Source organism: Pinus tabuliformis, chromosome 2_1 (assembly GCF_031772625.1).
Source record: "Pinus tabuliformis cultivar Carrire ecotype Pingquan chromosome 2_1, CPIR1, whole genome shotgun sequence".
NCBI classification, from domain to species: domain Eukaryota; kingdom Viridiplantae; phylum Streptophyta; class Pinopsida; order Pinales; family Pinaceae; genus Pinus; species Pinus tabuliformis.
Window position 1 is genome coordinate 525,409,690 of NC_142299.1, and position 21,873 is coordinate 525,431,562.

Sequence of the window (21,873 nt, forward strand, 5' to 3'; positions counted from 1 at the left end):
CGAACAAACAAACAAACAAACCTCATTAGATGACAACTTGTCATTGCCTGAATTTATTCATTATGTAGGAAATTGAATGTAGTAATTTCTATCTATTTAGAGACTGAAATATAAATGTGAAACTTGCTAACTTAATATTGATTGTTATGACTTGTCATTGCCTAAATTTATTCATTATGTAGGAAATTGAATGTAGTAATTTCTATCTATTTAGAGACTGAAATATAAATGTGAAACTTGCTAACTTAATATTGATGGTTATGATTGTTGGATTTTACACAAGTAAGGTTTCTAGTGACCTTGTTCGAGACAACTTGAGGGAGTGATTCTCCGCAAAATATTCGAACTATGGAGTAACTTCACATGAACCCGCTTGATGGAGTTGAACTTCATTTTCAACTTAGTGATTTTCTCATGAACTCCAATTCTAGATAAAATATTTGATTTGTTTCTAACACTAGTAAATTAGTTTCTTTCTTATGCTTCCATTCCTTAACTATGCTCTCTAGGTGTTTCTTTTCATTAGACATTCTTATGTAGAGTTGTTTTTTACATTTGCACTTCTAAGTAGTATATCTACAGAGCTAGAAGAAACTAACAATGTGGAAATTTGCATCATTATCATATTTTGATATTTTCTAATTTTAACAACATAGGGAGCCTTTCCATTCCTCTGGGTAATCCTTCCCAAATTAGAGTTTGTCCCTAGTAACCAAGTTTTCTCAAAGTTTTACAGTATTTCTCTAGATGGGTTCTAATATCTCAATTTTTTAAAATTTTCTTTTTGTTATCTGATGTCCTAAGTTTTTTGTTTTTGTTTTTGTTTTTTTTTTTATAACTTGATTCACAATTTAAAAATTTTGTTTGTGGTACATCAAATTTCATCTTTTTCTATCAACCTTATTTTGTACTCTTCAATATTATGTTCTACATAACCCTCTACTAGTTGAGTTTGTTGCATGTCCTCTATATTTTTCTTCCATGTAGGTAAAATATGTTATAGATCTAACGATTTTATTCTACACTTTTTTAATCTCTTATATCCTAAAGCTAAAATAGGTGTATGGCCACCTTGGAATAACAATCTTGTTGCACTATAGAATCTATTTATTTGAAGTATCCATAGAAGTGTGAGAGAATAACAAATAATAGATAATAGTAGGAGGTCAAGCTCCTGCTAGGAGTGAAGGTCAAGGCAAGAACACCATTGAAAGAGGATGCAAGAAAAACCACGAGGAGAAAAGTACTAACCTACCCAGGAGAAAATTCACCTACTTGTTGGAATACTTGCTCACCGCTATAGGACTCTCAAGTCGGTATTGAGACACTAGATAGGACACTATACAGTAAAATCTATTATAGAGTGAGTTGGGTTTCCAATCAAAATTAAGGAGGGAAGTGCCAAATTCATAGAGTAAAGCTTGTTAATGAGTTAGCACTCCCTTCCCTAATTTTCTCTTAGAAAGTTAGGAGTGTCGGAACGTTGCAAGCATGAATCAGAGGAATAAGCCAATATAATTTATTTGTCAAAAGCTAAGCTTCCTTGATTTGGAGATAATTGAACTTTAAGAAAATTGAATGCAATACTTGGTGGCGACAAATTTCGTTCAATTTCACAAAGTGAGGAGATCAGGCGTTTAGATAATAATATAATTTTCTAGGTGAAGCTAATGTGATAGAGGTACATAGGGTTGGGGTGGTGCTTTAGTTGCATGGTGGCTAATTGCAACAATATGTTGTTCCTTGTGCTGAATATGATGTGCTTGAATGAACAACTAAGAGGGCATGCTACCAATTCCTCCAATCGATTGGCCAGGTGGGATGACGTCAATCAACCCCCTACACTCTCACATGTGAAACCCCCATTTGGGATCTTAATCTCTACATTAAATAAATAATTGTATGTCCCACACGCTCACACACATATAACGTGTTGAAAACATCGACAACAAATTGTCAACATTGTGATTTTTTCTAGCTGCCAAAAAATCATGACTGTTTTAAAAATCACCGAAAATTAGCGTTATGACCCTAAAAATCGTCAGACACATGGATCCGCGGGGTTTCAAAAGAGATTTTGGGTTTTTTTTGGTCATTTTGATTTGTTGCTATTGGAGAAGGAAGGGGAAGAGATTTGTGGTGATTTTCAAGGATGGATTGCAAATCAAACAACCATTATCATAAACCACAAAAAAAAAATTGTGGATCAAAGTTTCAAGATCATTTTCCAAATTAGTCAGGCAGACTTCGTTTCTTTCATTCACAGGTATGTTCTTAAATAACCCCATGTTAATGATTTTTTCCATAGATTTAGGCATATGCTTGCTTGCCTCTTTGCCTACCAACATTTCCCTTTTGTTTATTTTTGTCATTTTTTATGATTTTCTTACCAATGAACCAATGTAAGGGTTTTCTCCATATTTGGACAACAAGCTTGTTTTTTGTTTTTAACTTTCTTATGTACCCTCTTATTTCCATTTTTTTGTTGCAAATAATGTAGTTTAAGTTTGTAAAAAATTGAATTTTTTGACTGAGGAGGTTGTTATTTTTTATGTAGTAGGGGTTTAATGCCATATTTTTTTCTTTTTGGGGTTGTAGGACTGAATTTTGAATTTTTCCATTAAAAACTTTGACTACAAATATGCCACAACCCTTGGACCCATTTTGGCATTGATCCAGTTGGATATCGGTGGCCACCCTCCTATTCCTCCTGAAACTCTAGTTGGTTTCATCATTTTCCTTGATTATAGCATGATTTACTATTTTTAGCAATTTTTCAAGTCCTGAACTTCCGAAGTTGTTTTGACCCCCTAAATGACATTTTTTTGAGGTCTACAACAAGCCCATAACCATAGGAAGGGGCTTACCACAAATCTTGTAGTAATCGAAGAGATATTTATAACCGGTATCGTATGTGCCAAACAAAGATGATATCACCAAGTTACGACCCTGGGAAGTTGGCTTCCCAACTAACCCCAACGGAGCCCACAAAATCTTGGTGTTCCATCTCCTAGGGTTAGGTTTTTGGTTGTTTAGGGTTTCCCTTTGTTCTTCAATAATAAAAACGCCCTTGAGCCTCGTTGTAACACAGTTCAAAGGCATGTAGCCACCACATATCTTCTCAGAGATAAGCTACCATCGCCTGAGCTAGTTTGTTTCCATTATGTATATAAACATCTTTCAATTCTTTGATATTAATGAAATAAAGATTTGATTTTGTTGCATTATTGTGTTTATGTTTATATTTGTACTCTATTGCATTCCTACATAAGTTTGGATCAGTGGTATCAGAGCGGCCTTCTCTTTCTCTATCTCTCTTTGCATGTCCCCAACGAGGTCGGGATATAAGGAGTTAGGGATCAAACTGGTTGGACCTTTGCATGACTAGCCTCACAATCCCTGATGGCCTCCCATTGCGGAAGAAAAGAAATATGAGGGGGCAGGCGATCCTTTCAAAATATTACTCTAAGAAGCAATCAAGCGACAAAGGAACACGATGATTGACAACTTTTCCTAGATCCTTTGATGGCTGCCCACATGCAACACATCTTCATCTAGCAACCACTCTAGAGGTGCCACTCCCTTTAAGGTATAATTCAATTTTGACATCCCCATATTTGAAGGCTAGATAGATGCAAATGCAGTAGATAGATAGTTAAAACTATTGGAAGGATATTTTTCAGTTCATGATTTTTCAAATAGGGAAAATATTACTTTTTCACTCCTCAAAGTTATCCCCCATGTTAAGGATTGGTGGGAAACCTACTGTGAGAAGAATGAAGAGAGGGAACCCTCACTATTTTCAGTTGCACCCACTTGGAATTCTTTCTAAGATGCCATCATGAGAAGTATTACTCTATTGGGAGCTATGAAGATAAATACATAAAATGGACCACGTTTCGGAAGGGAAGGGACCAAGACGTGCCGAAGCTCACAAATATTTTTCATGCCTTTTACACAAAGTTGGGTGTCAAGGATTATGAGTGGCATTTGGTATTAAAGTATAATGTTTGTATGCACAAGTACATCCAAGATGAGAAGGAGTTCCTGGACATCGTTCTTGGCACTGCTTATCGATACACTGTCAAGATCAAGAAGAAATTTAAATAGAAGAAGTGAGACTTTGGACCTGTGAATCTGAAGTAAGGGAAAGGTTCCCATGAATCGCAAAACAAAGGACAAATCCAAGGTGGATTGACCCAGGAAAACCCATCGAAGCCACAAGGAAAGAAAAACTCCAAGAAGATAAAGAAAGACATAAGAAAATGGTGCAAGTTCCATAAGAGCCCCACTCACAACATAAGTGAGTGTCGAACCAAGCAGACACTGGTGGCCAAGTTGAAGGCTTCAGAGTCAGATGCATTTTTTGACTTTGAGTCAGAACCCGATAAGGGGAATGACAAAGGGAAGTAAATTATTGATGTGGCCCCTAGTGTCACCATTGCCACCACCAAGATCCAGAATATTGAGCATGAAAATCCAAAGGAGGGGGAGCATCTCTTCTAGTCACAGATGTGGGTGAAGGGTTCTCCACTGTAGTTCATTGTCGAAAGTGGGAGCCAAAAGAACCTCATTTCAATAGAGGTAGTGAAGGGGTTGGGCCTACCGATCACACCACGCCTGCAGCCGTACACCATTGGGTGGCTTCACCAAGGACGAGATCTTTATGTCAACCATCAGTGTTGCTTTCCCTATAGCATTAATCCCTTCACAAACGAGATATTGTGTGATGTTTCTCCTCTTGAAGTTTGTAATGTATTATTAGGCCAACCATACTTGTGGAAGCATCATGCTATGTATGAGTCTAGGCCTCGAAATGTGATTATTACTTTGGGAAATAAGTTATACATGATACTAGGGGTAGCACCACCTACCACCATCTCTTTGATCATTGCAAAGCAATGCAGTAAGATCATTTCCCAGACCAGGAAATTTTTTTTCCTTATGATTCACCCTCAGAGCAAGAAGAATATTGTGGTCACATCCACGACCTCTAGACAGGGCTCCTTCGCATGACAACAAAAGATGGATACAGTCATGGAGGAGTGCATGGACATCTTCACCTCACTCACATGGGTACCTCTACACTGTCATGCCAAGCACTCCATCGATCTGACCCCATATGTGCTACTACCCAATGGATTGATCTACATACACTCTGTTCTAGAGAAGGATGAAATAAGAGGTAGATTCTAGATATGTTATAGAAAGGGCACATCAGGCCAAGTTCATCACCCTATGGGAGTCTAGTTATGTTGGTACAGATGAAGGATTGAACCTAGAGGATCTATATTGACTATCGAGCGCTAAATAAGATCATTTTCTGGAATAGGTATCCAATCCCACTGATTGATGACCTTCTGGACCAGCTCAAGGGGGTCAAGCATTTCAACAAGATTGACTTGAAGTCTCGTTATCACCAGGTACCAATCCAACCCTCCGATGTGTGGAAGAATTCCTTCAAATCCAAGGAGGGCCTTTTCAAATGGATGGTCATGCCTTTTGGGTTGATGGATGCCCTCGAAACCTTCATGACACTGATAAACGACATCTTGCAACCCTTCACCAACTCAATTGTGGTAGTGTATTTGGACGAATCTTGATCTTCAGTTAGAGTTGGGAAGAGCACCTACACCATATTTGACCGGTCCTCAAACCCTTTGACAACAAAAATTGTGTGTCAATTTGGAGAAATGTACTTTTGGTATGATCCAAGCTCAATATCTGGGGTACATCGTTGATGATCAGGTTGTGCATGTGGACCCATCCAAGATACAAGATATTTATGATTGGCTAACCGTAATCACTCTATCAAAGCACCGTAGCTTTTTGGGTCTCGCTAATTTCTACCGCAGGTTTGTGTTGGGTTTCTCTCATATCACTTGGCCTTTGAGTCAAGTCACCAATGGAAAAGTGAAAGAAAATTTCTTTTGGTTTGAATCCCAATAGAAGGCGTTTTCCGAGTTGAAGCATCACCTTTTCTCTGCACCAGTGCTCACATTACCAGAACTGCAACAACCATTTGAGATTGAGACAAATGCCTCCGACTATGCTATTGGTGTAGTTATTACTCAACAAGGGCATTCATAGGAATATCACAGTGAGACACTTTCAGAAATAGTTATAAAGTATCCCACCTATGACAAAGATATGTATTCCATTGTGTAGGCTTGCCGACAATGGAAGCATTACATTCTAGGGAATAAAATGATAATCCACGCTAATCACCAACCCCCGCAGTTCATACAGACACAAGAAAAGTTGCATAATGATCGCCATCATAAATGGTCCACATACTTGCAAGAGTTCCATTTGAACATTAAGTACAAGAAAGGAAACACCAATAATGTTACAGACTACCTCAACTATCTGATCGTCATGGAATTGACCACTATGCTCGACTTTTGTGGACACGAGGCTTCGAAATGGCCACATCTTTACAAGAGTGATCCAGAATTCGGTAAGCAAGTTCCTGACTTTCACCTATGGGATGTGCTATTATGCCACCTGTGACACCTCTTTGTTCCTTCAAGTGAGAGTGCTAAGATTATTTTGGAGGAGCACTATAGTCGATTTGTTGGACATTTTGGGGTAGAAAAGACAGTGGCAGTGATACATAAGTATTTTTATTGTCCAAACCTTTGATAAAATGTTGGGAAGTACATCAAATCCTACACTGTCTGTGCCATCGTTAAACCTACAATAAAAAAACAAGGCTTGTATACTCTTCTTCCTACTCCTAACCTTCCCCGGGAATACATCTCCATGGATTACATGTCAGGCATTCCTTCCACCAAGCATGACAACGATTGTGTTTTCGTGGTTGTCGACAAATTCTCTAAGATGGCTATTATCGCGACCTGCAAGAAGACTATCGCAACAGAATCCACTTCCAAACTCTTCTTTGAATGAGTATGGGTACACTTTGGATCCCAAAATCTATTATCTTAGATTGGGACAACAAGCTCCTAAGTGCATTCTTGTCAAGCCTTTGGTCGTTGTTAGACACCAAGCTCACTAAGTGCACGACTTTCCACCCCCAAATTGATGGCCAAACAGAGGTCGTCAACATGATGATTGTGCATATCCTGCGCATGTAAAAATCAAAGTATCCACGCACATGAGATGAAATCCTCTTCTATGTCCAATACAGCTACAACAAAGATCTCCACAACTCAACTAGCCACAAGCCCTTTTAGGTGGGACTAGGGTTCCAACCACTATGTCCCATTGATGTTTCCATACCACTTGCAGCTACTTAGGAAGATTCAGCTCATGTCCAGTCTGAAGTCGTCAAAGATAACAACTTCATTGAGTGCATTCAACACATCCTCCAGCAGGTCCATGAAATATTGGATAGAGCAAATTCTAAGTACAAATAGTGCCATGACCAACATTGGGTGCCATACAAGTTCCATGTGGGTGACAAAGTTTGGTTACACTTGAAGAAGAAGCACCTCATTGGGGCCTACCGCAAGCTTCACCTGCTCCGATATGGGCATTACACCATCAGTAAGGATATAGGGGACAATTATTTCAACCTCAACATTCCCCCATTCCTTAGCCTACACCCAGTATTCAATGTGGACGACTACGACCATACTTTCCCCCATTGCTAGACACATCACACATTGCTAAGAAATTGACACCAATAGAGCTCAACGCAAGCTGCATTGAATAGGCCACAATTGATAGGATCATGGACATGCATATCAAGAACACTCTCCAACAAAGGATCTAGATATATTGAGTTGTCAATGCCAACCAATTCCTTCACCAAGGCAAGTGGCTCACTAGGGACCAGGTTCAATAGAAATTTCCTCACCTCATGGAGGCTCTGCACACAATGGGGAAAATTGCTTCCTAAGGGTGGAGGACTGATCCAGGTGCACATCGGTGGCCACCCACCTATTCCACCTGGAACTCTAGTCAAATTCATCAATTTCCTTGATTATAGCATGATTTACTATTTTTAGTAGTTTTTCAGGTCCTGAATTTCTGGCGCTGTGTTGACCCCCTAAATGGAATTTTTTTGATGTCTGTAGTAAAACCATAGCCATAGGCAGGAGCCTACTACAAATCTTGTATTACTCAGAGAGATATTTCTAACGAGGTATCATACGCACCAAACAAATATCATATGACCAAGTTACGACCCTGCGAACTTAACTGCCCAACTAACCCCAACAGGGCCCACAAAATCTTAGTGCTCCATCTCCTAGGGTTAGTTTTTGGTTGTTTAGGGTTTCCCTTTGTTGTTCAATAATAAAAAGGCCTTTGAGCCTCATTGTAACATAGTTCAGAGGCATGTAGCCACCACTTCTCTTCTCAGAGATAAGCTGTGTCACTCGGGCTAGTTTGTTTCCATTCTCTAAGCATATTTCAGTTCTTTGTTATTAATGAAATGAAGATTTAATTCTGCTGCATCATTGTGTTTATGTTTATATCTATATTTTGTTGTTTTGCTGCATAAGTTCGGATCAGGAAGTATGGGGAACTTGATGGTGGGACAAATTGGAAAATGCTCAATTGCAAATTGTGTGGGGCTAATATGATATGAGGGGTTTCCCGATTGAAGTACCATATGGCCAGAATCCATGTACATTATGTTAGGCTTTGTAATAAATCTAGTTAAGAGATTATTAGAGCTACATATGAAGCAAGTGAGGCAAAATACAGAAATAAAGAAGAGGCAACTACAAACAAGGTTGAGCGTGCAATAAAATATTTAGGGCTATCTACTTTCAAGATTGAGCGTGAAGGTAGTGTGAAGGGCTCCACAACTTCACCTACTAATGTTACTAGGATGCCATCAGTTTTTGTTCCACAAACTAGACGTGGAGCACAACCTTCAATAAAATCAGTAATTAAAAAAAAGGAGAAGCAAGAAACATACAAAGTTATGTGGAGGTGCCTTTACTGGAGTGACTTACCTCTCAACATCACCAAAAGTAATCAAATTTTCTATTTCTATTGTGGGCCCAGGGTACAAAAGTGCTACATATGAGGAGTTGCAGGGGCCAATAATTTAAGAAGAAAAGAAGGAGATCAACTCTAGATTGGCGAAGTTGAAGCAGTGATGGAAGGTCTTTGAATGCACAATGATGTTTGATGGCTGGATAGATACAAAGTGTAGGACCCTACTAAATTTCTTGGTACATTGTCATAAAGGTACCATATTTATTAAATTCATGGATGCATCAACACATATGTAACATTGATATGTGAGTTGTTAGATGAGTTCATCTAGGATATTGGTGTACAGAATGTGGTGCAAGTCATAACAAATAATGCAACTAATTGTGTGGTGGTTGATAGGATGTTGATGGATAGGTACCACTCAATGTGCTACACTCCATGTGCAACATATTGTATCGATTTTATGCTTGAGATATGGGGAAACTCTCCTTCATTAAGGAGGTGATTGATAGGGTTAGTAACATCCCCAAGTTCATATATAACCATGCTTTTGTTCTCAGCCTCATGAGGAGATTCACTGGAAATAGGGAGTTGCGACATCCTGCAATCACATGTTTTGCCACCAACTTCATTATTATTCATTCTTTGCTTCAATGTTAATTTAAGTTGAAGCAAATGTTTGTTTTTGATGAGTCACATGATTGTAGATAGAGCCATTGCAAAACTGGTGCATGTTGACTCCTTTTGACAATGAGTAAAAGAAGTGTTCTCATTTAGTGAACATGTAGTAAAGGTTATGAGATTGGTAGTTGGCGATAATTAGCCTACAGTGACTTATTTGTATGAGGCCATGGATAGGGCCAAAGAGACTATTCATGCTTATTATGCGGACAAGGGTTCCACTGGGTCTGATAGACAGATAATGTTATGGGATGTGATTGATAGTCATTGGACCAGGGTGATTCATCAACCCATTAGTGCATCATGGTTTTCCTCAATACCACACTTTCCTACAAATGCAACTTTGATTTTGATTGCGAGGCGATGGAAGGGATCCATACCTGTGTTCATAGGATGGTACATGATCTCAAGCTTCACAACAAAATTAATCGCGAGATAGAGTTGTATCAAGATAGTATTGGAATATTTGGTTTTGATGATGTTATTCGTGAAAGGACCATCTTGATGCCACATAAGTGACAAGTCATGACTCATTAGAATTTACTAGTTTAGAATTCTAGATTTTTTAAATTCAATTATTTTTATATGAATTTTAATTATGTTTTAACTTTTATTTATTTTGTTGTAGTTGTTTAGGGGTGAAGCTATGGTGCAAAGGCACAAAATTTACGGAAATTGAACATCAAAATCCTCAGTACTTGTGGTGCTTCGAGATGTGAGTGCAATTGGAGTGTATTTGAGAAACTACACTCAAAGTAGTGCACCAAGTTATTTTTTAAACTTCTACTAAGAAATTACACTTTTTGTAATTTATGACCCTTGAATGTCAAGACTCATTATTTAGAACTGTTATTCTATATATACATACCTAAATATTTTATTTCAAAAAATTTAAATTATTTTTTAATATCATTCTCGGATACATATATTTAATTCTACTTTACATTACATTTATAATGGAAGAAAATGAATCAAATTCCTTCACCATACAAAATTTTATATGTGAAAAACTTTCAATTTATTTTAATTTTTGAATAATTTAATTAAATATAAGATAAGTATAAAAATTAAAAAAAAAATCCTCTCATAATAATGCAACTAATTCACATGATAAAATCTTTAAACACCTTTAGTTTCTTCTTGTCACTACTTCACTCTTTGAGGGGGTCTTTTTTATAGACATTGAATATAAGGCTTGAATTGCGAGTCAATCGGACTGTATGAATAGAAACAACACCTTTAAAGTAATAGAGTCGTATTAAATGATTCCAGGGATATGGTTTAAAAAGGACCATGAGTCATTGGACATGAGCTGGAGAGCAATGCTGGTGGAAATGAGCATCAAAGTACAGTCAAGAGTGTCGTTATAGTGGAGAATGAGTGGCGTATTAAATGATTCCAGCAAGAAAGAGCTTAGTCAAGCATGGATTATGATTATGATTCCTGGCAAATGAGCAGAAGAGGGCTGCTATCATCAATCACATCCCTCGGTTGGGTGGAAATGTGCAAGAAAATATGATGAGGAAAATGTGCAAGAATCACCTGGGTGGAAATGGGCAAGAATCACCTGGGTTTCGTGGAAATGAGCATCAAAGTACCATGATCACCTCTCTTTATACAGTCAATAGTGTCGTTATAGTGGAGAATGATGATTCCAGCAAGAAAGAGCTTAGTCAAGCATGGATTATAATTCCTGAATGGGCAAGAAAATATGATGAGGAGTACATTAATTTTTTGTTGTTGTTTATTTTGGTTCATTTCTTGGAAATGAGCGAGAGCCAGAAATTATATGCATTTTTGTTTTCCATTTCCACGAAAGTGTTATCATTGATCATGGTCTGTTTTCCATTTCCACGAAAGTGTTATCATTGATTATGGTCTTCTCTGTTCATAGCAGGAAATCATATTTTTTTGTTTTGACCATGTGTTTTCTCATCTTTTTAGAATCATTTCATACTATTAATATTTTAAAGCAAATATTAAACATCACACGCTTATTCATTTACCTTAAAATATTAATAATACTAATTGATTATAAGGAAAATGAAAAAAAAAACCGATAAAAAACGCTGATAAATCACATCATCTTGTGGAAATGAAGAAACAAAAATTATTTTTATCTTTAGTTAATTTCCATAAAATGAACTTAAAAAAATTGAGTAAAAAATTATTATTACTAATTAATGTTTTCTTGCTAATTCCACGAAATCTATGTGATGGATCCCCTATTATGCTCATCTACAAGGAATCATATTCTTTTCTTGACTACACTTTTTCTTGCTCATCTCCTCAAATCATTTATTATGATTGATGCTCCACTTTACAACCTTACTGTACATAATTTTTGCTCGTATACATTTTAATTAGATGTAATTAATGTAATTTTTACTCCTATCTAGGAATTGTAATCTATTTGTTTATTTTTAAAAAAAATCTGTGTATTTCTCTGTTTAATTTGTCTAGAATCTGATAGAGGTCTATTGAAATTATAAATTTGAGTTGTAAACTCTGCACAATCTTAGTATCCCAGACATCCACAGAATTCCAACTTAAAACATATAACAATGCCATGTTTTTCAACTAAACTGATGTGATCATCGTACTCTCCTGCTCAGGAGTAGTCTAACTAGGCGGAGGAATTGCTTGGTTTCCGTCGCCGCCCGGAAAAACGTCTGGCGCCAGTCGTCAGCGATTCCTCTGGCCTCCGCCGCCCTCCGTGAGCTCCGCCACCATTCCACATTAAATTCCTGATTTGATCGGATCGAAGTTGGTCTGACAGAATCAGCGCTGCGAAGAGTTAATGCACGTTCCAATTAGAAATTTTGCAAACCGCGAGCTGCTCCCCTAACCAACTCTACTTCACCCCTGCAACTCACTCACTCCCAGGCTTGACTCGGTGCCTGAAGCTCACCAGAATACCAACGATCTTTACAATGTTGCGCAACTTCATCTTAGCAACTCTCCATCCATTTCGGATGAAGAGTTAATCTCAGTAGAGCTAAAAACTCGAGCTCTTTCACATTCATTCTTGCCAACAATGATAAGCTTGTTGACAAATACAAAGGAGTGAGCATATGGTGGGAGCATCATGTAACCCAGAGGCAGAATCAGTCATTTTCATGGAGGCCTCTCCCAGAAGAGAAGAGAGGATTCGTTCTGTGTATACACAAGAACGACAAGGAGCGGATCCTGAATTCATATCTGGAGCATATAATGGAGCATGCCTTGGAGATCAGAAGAAAGAATCAAGAGCGCTTGCTGTACACAAATTCTAAAGGAGGAGGTATGGATTCAAGGACTCAGCCATGGGAATCAGTGCCCTTCAAACATCAGAGCACATTTGATACTTTGTCTCTAGACCCTGCTAGGAAAGCAGAAATCATAGAAGATCTTGAGGCCTTTGCCAAAGGGAAAGAGTTCTATCAGAATATAGGAAGAGCCTGGAAGAGACGCTATTTTCTTTATGGGCCTCCAGGAATAGGTAAATCTAGCATGATTGCAGCTATGGCCAATCATTTGGGCTATGATGTCTATGATCTGGAGCTCACTGATGTCCATACAAATGGAGAGATGAGGAAACTGCTAATAAAGACCACCAACAAGTCTATTATTGTTATTGAGGATATTGATTGCTCATTGAATCTCTCAAGCCATGCAAAAAAATCAGCAGCCAGAGTGGACTCTGTTATGGCAGGATCTCCAATGCAACGGCCTAATGAGAACAACAATTCAGTTATCCTATCTGGCTTGCTTAACTTCACAGTTGGGCTTTGGTCATGCTGTGGTAGTGAGAGAATCTTTGTTTTCACTACCAATCATGTAGAGAAACTTGATCCTGCACTGTTGAGATCAGGAAGGATGGACATGCACATTTTCATGTCATTCTTCACATTCCCTACCTTGAAAATTTTGGTGAAAAACTATCTAGGTATCGAGAAACAACAACTGTTTCCATAACTGGAGCAGGTTACTAAAGATGGCTGGATGACGCCTACAGATGTTAGCGAAATCCTCCTGAAATATTGTTTGAATGCCACCTGGGCATTGGAAGAGTTGCTTGAAACATTCAAGGCTGCAAAGGACAAGCCTCGTGTATCTTGGGCAAGGGAAGAAAACCCAAACCCAAACCCGGTTGAGGATGAGGAGCAAGAAAAGAGAGCTCTAGAGACTCCTAAGAAGACTCAACTCCATGAGGATTATTTGACGTCTGCTGATAGATGCCAATGTCAAAGGAATCAACAGAAAGAGAATGCAATTGGGAAGGATAAAGATGCAGAAAATCAAGGAAAGAAAAATGATCAATCTGGAGAACAAGAGGGGACTGATGACTCAAAGATGCAGAAAGCTGAGTGAATGCCTTCAACTCTCACTGGATTTTTACATGGCATCCAACTTTAGAAGGGCTCTACAGCCTTGCTGTAATCACAATTTTGTAGTCTAGACTCCAGAATGCTATTTGTTATGGCCACTTATATACAGGTCCTTGTTTCATGCAATGAAATTTAATGTTTTATATTTCAAAATCTTTGGCTCGAGATCATGATTTTGGAAGTGTTTTGTTTATTATTTATCAATCAAACAGTCAAGTACTCATAAATATTACATCCAAGATCTCTAGGTATTTCTGCTTATTTTGTTTATTACAGATTCATTGCTTCAAGAGTTTGCATATTTCTCAATGCTTTTGTAGGATTCTTTGGATCGTGTTAACGTTTTATGTTTAATTTATAATGCCCTTTGAGATCTACTTGGTCCGTATTGAAAAATGAGTTTAATCAGAATTTCAGCCAGATATTTTATCAAGGATGTGTTTTACAGATCTCATTTCTGAGTAAGCAATCCTGAGCATAGGCTTCATAGGCTTATTGAGTTTATTGAATCTTGTTGTGTTCAGTAGCTTCATTTTACACAGGTTGATATTTAAACTTGTCAAGATAAATTATTCTATAACAAGTTTACATACATTTTAGAAATTTTCAGGGAGCTTAATGGGGTTTAGTCAAAGTTATTCTGAACAACCTCCGTAATTGATCTCTATTTGAAACAAAGCAAAACTATGTATGTCTCTTTCCTTGCCATTTGGACTTCCTTATTCATATGGTTCAATCCATGAAATTAACCTGAATTATTCAAGAACTCCAGTGGTTGCTAGGAGCTTTACATTAGACATATTTTTTGTTCATTTTGCATTGTCTATTGCCTTCCATCACCTCCAATACCTCACATTTTTCTCTCGATTGTATCCTGTAGGTTCACTGTAATTCGTACAGGATCATCCTGTAGGTTTCTAGTACATCCTGTAGGTTTTCCTAAAATGGCTTGTTTTGAGGACGAATTGAGAGAAAACCTCTAGGAAGTCACCAAAAGCCTCCCAAGGGTCTCCCAAACCATCCAGCCATCTCCTAATCCTTCCATCCAACCTCCAACATTGTTAATTCACCTGCCACATCACCAAAGGAAATTAGTTTACATAATTGATTTTGCATGAAAAGACAAAAAGACAAAAACAGATTCATTTCGGTCCCTTTACTTGCATTAGTGATGTTTGATGCTTCTTACTTCCATGCTTAGATAGTAGCATTTGGTTCATGATAATTTAGCATTATTGCAAATCATATTTTCTTGGCCATTAATTGGGAAATGGTGTGATTTAGCATTGAATTTCCGTTTCTTTCCTTGTACTTTCTTTCTTGCAATAGGTTAAGGTTTCATTTCGAACATTTCATTTTCTGCAATTAATTTAGGATTTGACTTCAGTACATGCACTCCATTACATCATGATAGAAAAGGAAGGACACATGGTATGCCACACATATAGTGTCGACACCTCTTAAGTTTGTACGAACCCTGGGTTGATAATTAAAGTCAGTAGCCTTGGGAGTTGCATCATTCTTGTTGCAATACCGAGGCTCATCACCTTTTGGTGTCGTTGTCGGGGAGGTGTCAAAGTATGCATTGTTTTCTTCCCTATTTGATTCATGTCTTTTGACTTTTTGCAAAAACAAAATAATTGCATTAGGCATATTTCATTTCAAAAATAGAAAAGTGCATTGCATTAGTGTTTTCATTCAATCGTAACAAAAACAAAAAAATCTCCAAAACAAACCCACCCCCCCAATTGATCACGTAGTGCAGTAACAACCACATCACCATTCACTTTTGAAGGTAGAAAAAGAAGATGACAAAGAACGTAAAAGAAATGGATGGAGATGATGACAATGAGGAAGATCCTCTCGGATTTCCCATTCAAGATACTAATGGTAATGTGCACATGAAGAACATCCCTCCCTCTTTTCTTCCAAAATTTCATGGTCTAAGGTTAGAGAATCTGGAAGCCTTTCTCTTTGAATTTGAGATTGTTTGTAGATCTTATGGTTACTTATTAGAAACTCAAAAACTGAGATTGTTTCTGGCAACTTTGAAGGATAGAGCTCTTAAATGGTTCATGAGTTTAAGGACTAATTCAATAAGATCATGGAATGATATGAAAAATATGTTTATAGAAAAATATAAAGATCATGATCTTAAAGAAGAAATCTTTAGAATGAATCAAAGAGAAGATGAGAGTATAGAGGATCTAATATAGAGGTTCATGTATAATCTTAAGAGGGGAAAACTACATCATTTAGGATCTGACACACTAAAAATCCTCTTAGAACAATAAGGGATGAGTTGATTGATCTCCTTAATCTCATGAGTAGAGGTGATGTATATCAATTATCATTTGAGGAAATTTGTGAAACATGGAAACACATATCAAGAGGAAAAGCAAGAGTAGGTAAATCAACATCAAGATCGGTAAGTCAAGCTAAACTTGGACATTTGTTTGATGAATTAAAAACAAAAATTCTTAGCAATCTAACAAAACAAGTAGAAATGTTAAGCATGCAAGATGAAGGAAAAGAAAATACTAATATTTGTTTTGCAAAATCACACGAGGTTAAACATTGTCAATCATTACCAAGGTTGAAGGAAGTTTACCAAGAGGACAATGGAGCAATTCAATTGTCAATGCAGTTATGTTATGTAGCTCCAAGAGAACCATGGCAGCCTATTCAACCGGATATGATGCAAGAGCATAATTCACAATTTCAAGGTTATGCATATCCACCTCAAAGTAATTAGAACACACATTTTCCTTGGCAACATTGGCCATCTCAATCCCAAAACCAATCTTGGAAACAAGGTTGGCAAGGAACTTATGGGAGCCATCCACAATATCCTCAATATTTTCCTCAATATCTTCCATACCCAACTCCATGTTATCCCTACCATTCACCTCCACCACAACCACAACCCCAACCACATCCATCTCAAATATCCACTCCCACTCAACTACCTATACCACCATTTCTAAACCCACACATTGAAGTAGCTCAGCCCACTTACAATGCTAAGGTACAACACTTCCAAACATCTCCTCTTGAGATCAATGGTATTCATCGTAGCTCAGGAAGAGTACTGCAAAAAAGATATTATCTTGATATCATTGAAGGACCACATCCAGAAGAAGAAGATTCAAATAAGAAGACCATAGAACCATGGGTTGCGATTGATGAAGAGCAGACATCAAAATCAGAGATCAAGAGAACTCCCTCATGGTTACCATCAAATCCTCCATGTATTCAAGAGAACAATCAGCAAAAATATGAAGATTTGAAGGTCATGGTAGAAGAGGACACAAAGAATGATCCAGATCAGCAAAAGGACCAAGGACATCACAACTATATTGAAATATGGTTCTAGACAGTCACTAAGTTGCAACATCACTCTCTTCCTCAACTATGCTTGATCCTTTCAAAGTCAAATCATTTGGTCTCTGAAATCCAGGTACATGTCAAAGCATGCATTTCAAGCCTCCACATCATTTTATCTGTCATCTTGATGTGCACATGGCTCCATTGGAAGTATTCTTATACTTGAAAGTGATTTTGTTTTTCAAGTAGGGTAAGGTAGAAGCAAATAATAATAATAATAATAATAATAATTCTAAGGTGAAAACCTCCTTGGAGGCGCCTTAGATTGGCTCATTGATTAAAAACCTCCATGAGGCAGTCAATGGGTTGGGGAAAAAAGAGAAAAGAGGAAAAAAGAAGATCCTAAGTGAAAACCTCATTTAAGGCGCCTAGGCAGACCTACTAGTTGAAAACCTCATTGAGGCAGCCAATAGGCCTAGAAGAGAAAAAAGAGAAAAAAAAATAGAATAATCCTTGCTCCATGCATGCATGTACTCTCCAACATCTGCAAGCAACAATAACAAAGTTGGCACCAAAAGGAAAATTGGTCAAGCCTAGTCACAAGAAGTCAAATTTTGGCTTTCTCCTACTTCGCTCAAATGCTCCAACAAGGCCAAGGTCATGCCAATCCATCAACCTCATCTATTTTCACCATCCACCCATCATTCTCAAGCTTCTACCACTCATTTTCCTTGTTGTCCTAAAAAACTACAAGATGCTCTATTTTACTACAAGATACAAAAATACATAGAGCAGAAATTTGTTTTTGCCATAGCTTGAAAACCATGCATCCATTTGCCAAGTTGTATTGGGGGGGATGCATATGGATGATGGTAATATGCTCAAGAAATTTCAGCAAATTCTAGTGCACATTTTCCAAGAAATTGGCCTCCATCACCTTCAGCCTTTCTCAATATCTGTGCATCCATTTAAAAAAATGTTTCATGGGGAGATTCATATGGATGATGGGAACATTCTCAAGCAATTTCAACAAATTCTAGTGCACGGTTTCCAAGAAAGAGGCCTCCATCACCTTCAGCCATTTTTAGTTTTTCTCGATATTTGTGCATCCATTGAACAAAATTTTTCTATGGGGAGGTGCATAATGATCATGGAAACATGCTCAAAATGTTTCAGCTCAATCCAGTCTATCGTTTGGGAGATATGGACAAAACAAGTCGATGTCCTGTAAACCTACATGATACAGAACAACACCTACAGGATTGACAGTGATCGGTTTTAAAGGAGATTCAGAGGTAAAAGAAGCTCTTCCAGAGCTTAGCAACAGCATTAGGATCACCATCATCACCATCCAACACTTGCACATCAACATCAACTCAGCAACAGCATGCATGTCTCTCCAACAACCATCAGGTAGGTACAAGTATGCAATATTCTTGACCTCTTCTCTTGAGCATATTATAGTTAGAAATTTGTTGTCAATGCATGAGAGATGAGGTTTTATAAACTAAGGATGAATCAATAGTCTCAGCCATCTTCAACTAATTGATTGCAGCTCACTACTTCACTCATGTAATGTTGAAAATTCAAATTATGAAGGCTGATGATCTCAATGAATGAGGATAGCAGTTAAAAGGATACATTTTTGCAAAGGCCAAGGTCACCACAGCACTCCAAGCCCTCCATCCACTTCATATTCAATATCTATTCATCATTCATCCATCCCATTTCATTCTTGAAAAGAAAAAAAAAAAGAGAGCATCCTCTCCATTTTCATGAAATTTCCATTTGCAGGTCAACAAAAAGGGTGGTCAAAGAGGAAAGGAGGATCACAAAGAGACCCCTGTCACTCACATTTTTTTTTACCACTCATTACCATTCATTCCTCCACCATTTCTATCATTTTTTCCACTCCTTTACTTTAGTTTACAAAGGGATTGTGTTTTCTACAAGATGATCCTATAGGAATTACAGTGACCCAAAAATCATATAGGAGGTGTCTAAATGGCGGAACAAGGTATCAGATGGTTGATAAGGGTGTGGAAGACCTTGCCAAACAAAAAAAAAGTATTCAAGAACTCATCTGGAATAAGGGCAAGAAAGCAAGCTAATGGTCTCAAGAAACAATGATTTTTCTTTGAACAAATATGTTTTTGGGCTGGTCCTTGCAAAGCTTACAGCCAAGATTCATAATGCACAAGAGAGAGGCCACCAGGGCCATGGATGAGGCACATTGAGGTCACTAAGTTTCTCAGAGGATGAGCAACACTTTCAGCAAGGGGGTATGATGGGCCTCTAAATTAGACATAAATTAAGGCCCATGCCTCTGATTGAAAACATAAATTAAGGCCTATGGCCATCCTTCAGCACATTAAACCTCTCTTTTTGCATTAGATAATTTATTTTTAACTTTAATATGAAGGTTTATGAATAATTGAATATTTGTGCCTAATATTATTTATTTGTGGAATGTTATGAGAATAATGGGAATATTATGAAGAGTTGGAGGAGGAGATAATTTAGGGACTTGTTCCCTACTACTAGAGGATCAATAATAAATAATAAGTCAACAGGATATTATGGAATAATGGCACAAATTGTGGAACTCCAATGATTGAGAAAATCTAGGAATGTGTTCCACTAATCAAGGGAGAAGATCCACCAATCAAGGGAGCAGATCCACTAATCAAGGGATTTCAGTGGGGAAAGCTTCCTCCATCCATGTGGAATGATTCTTAATAATTTTGTATAAGTACCAAGTCAAATTTGCCTCTAGGGAATGATTGAGAAAATCTAGGAATGTGTTCCCTGCCATAAAATGCAAATTCCTAATATTGGGGACTAGATCCACTAATCGAGGGATTTTCATGGGGAAAGCTTCCTCCATTCATGGGGAATGATTCCTAATCATTTCGTATAATTACCAAGTCGAATTTTCCTCTATAAGGACATTTTTCATTAGTGTTATTGTGGAGAGGGCTTGTATTCTTGTAGCTCCATTGTATTTTCTTACAGGGATGTAAGTCTATTGATGAAAATAGTGAAGATTGGTGTCATGTTCAGCTTCTAAATCTTGTTATCCTCCATAGGTCTTTGAGTTTCCTTGGGCTTGGCCATCCCAGGAACCTCATAGCCCTTTTGTATCATTTTCTTTCCCTCTTTTCATTGCTTATTCTCATGCATCTCTTGTTTTTATTTCTTTCTATTTCTGCAGTTAGAATTATTGATTTCTTGTTGTAGGATTGAGTTAAATGGTTGATGTAAGTTCTTTTTCAGGATCACAAGCATTATTTCATCCTTGGAAAAGCTTTGGAAGTTCATAGGAATCATTGAGTTGCTTGGATTTGTCTTCTTATTCTCAAATCTAGATTGTTGGACCTCCTTTTTAGCAAAGAACATAAAATTTCTGTTATTTTTTAGAGCATGCTAACGAGCTTCAATCGAATTGATTCCACTTGCATTAGATCACAACAAAAATTCTAGTTCATAAAAAAAATCACCCCATTTCGTTTTCACTTGATTTGGTTAGGCATTTTTTAGATTTATTAGCTCACTAGTTCTCGAATTTCTAGATTTTCGACTAGTAATGTTTTTTTTTTTGCATGGGTTAGCAGAAGTCTTTTTGAGTGATTCCATTTGGAATAGGGACCTAAGACACCCTAGTTAATAACAAAATTTTTCCCATCCAATTTAGATTTGATTTTCTTGGTCATTAAACCCTCGTCAATTTCATCATTTCACAAGGAAACTTCTCCAAGCTTTTTGAGTAAATCCATCCATCTCCCAGCTTTGGTTTTAAGTTCTGAGTGATCCTAGGCATTTTATAACTCCATTCCACCCATATACCACCTTACCTAAGCCTTCCATCACTTCCAACACCTCACATTTTTCTCTCGTTTGTATCATGTAGGTTCACTGTAATTCCTATAGGATCATCTTGTAGGTTTCTAGTACATCCTGTAGGTTTTCCTGAAATGGCTTGTTTTGAGGCCGAAATTGATAGAAAACCTCTAGGAAGTCACCAAAATCCCCCCAAGGTCTCCCAAACCATCCAACCATCTCCTAACCTTTCCATCCAACCTCCAACATCCTTAATTCACCTGCCACATCACCAAAGGAGATTAGTTTACATACTTGATTTTGCATGAAAAGACAAAAAGACAAAAACAGATTAATTTTGGTCCCTTTACTTGCACATTAGTGATGTTTGATGCTTCTTACTTCCATGCTTAGATAGTAACATTTGGTTCATGATAATTTAGCACAATTGCAAAGCATAGTTTCTTGGCAGTTAATTAGGAAATTGTGTGATTTAGCATTGAATTTCCGTCTCTTTCTTTGTACATTCTTTCTTCCAATAGGTTAAGGTTCCATTTCAAACATTTCATTTTCTGCAATTAGTTTAGGAATTGGCTTTAGTACTTGCACTCCATTACATCATGACAACAAAGGAATGACACATGGTATGTCGCACATATAGTGCCGACACCTCTTAAGTTTGTAAGAACACCAGGTTGATAATTAAAGTCGGTAGTATTGGGAGTTGCAGCATTCTTGTTGCAATATCGAGGCTCAT

The 21,873-nt window shown here is 37.5% G+C and overlaps 1 pseudogene; it reads left to right on the plus strand.

The window, feature by feature from the left end:
- The first annotated feature begins 9,769 nt into the window (after window positions 1-9,769).
- LOC149201265 (AAA-ATPase At5g57480 pseudogene) lies at window positions 9,770-13,977 on the plus strand (annotated as a pseudogene).
- Window positions 13,978-21,873: the final 7,896 nt, after the last annotated feature.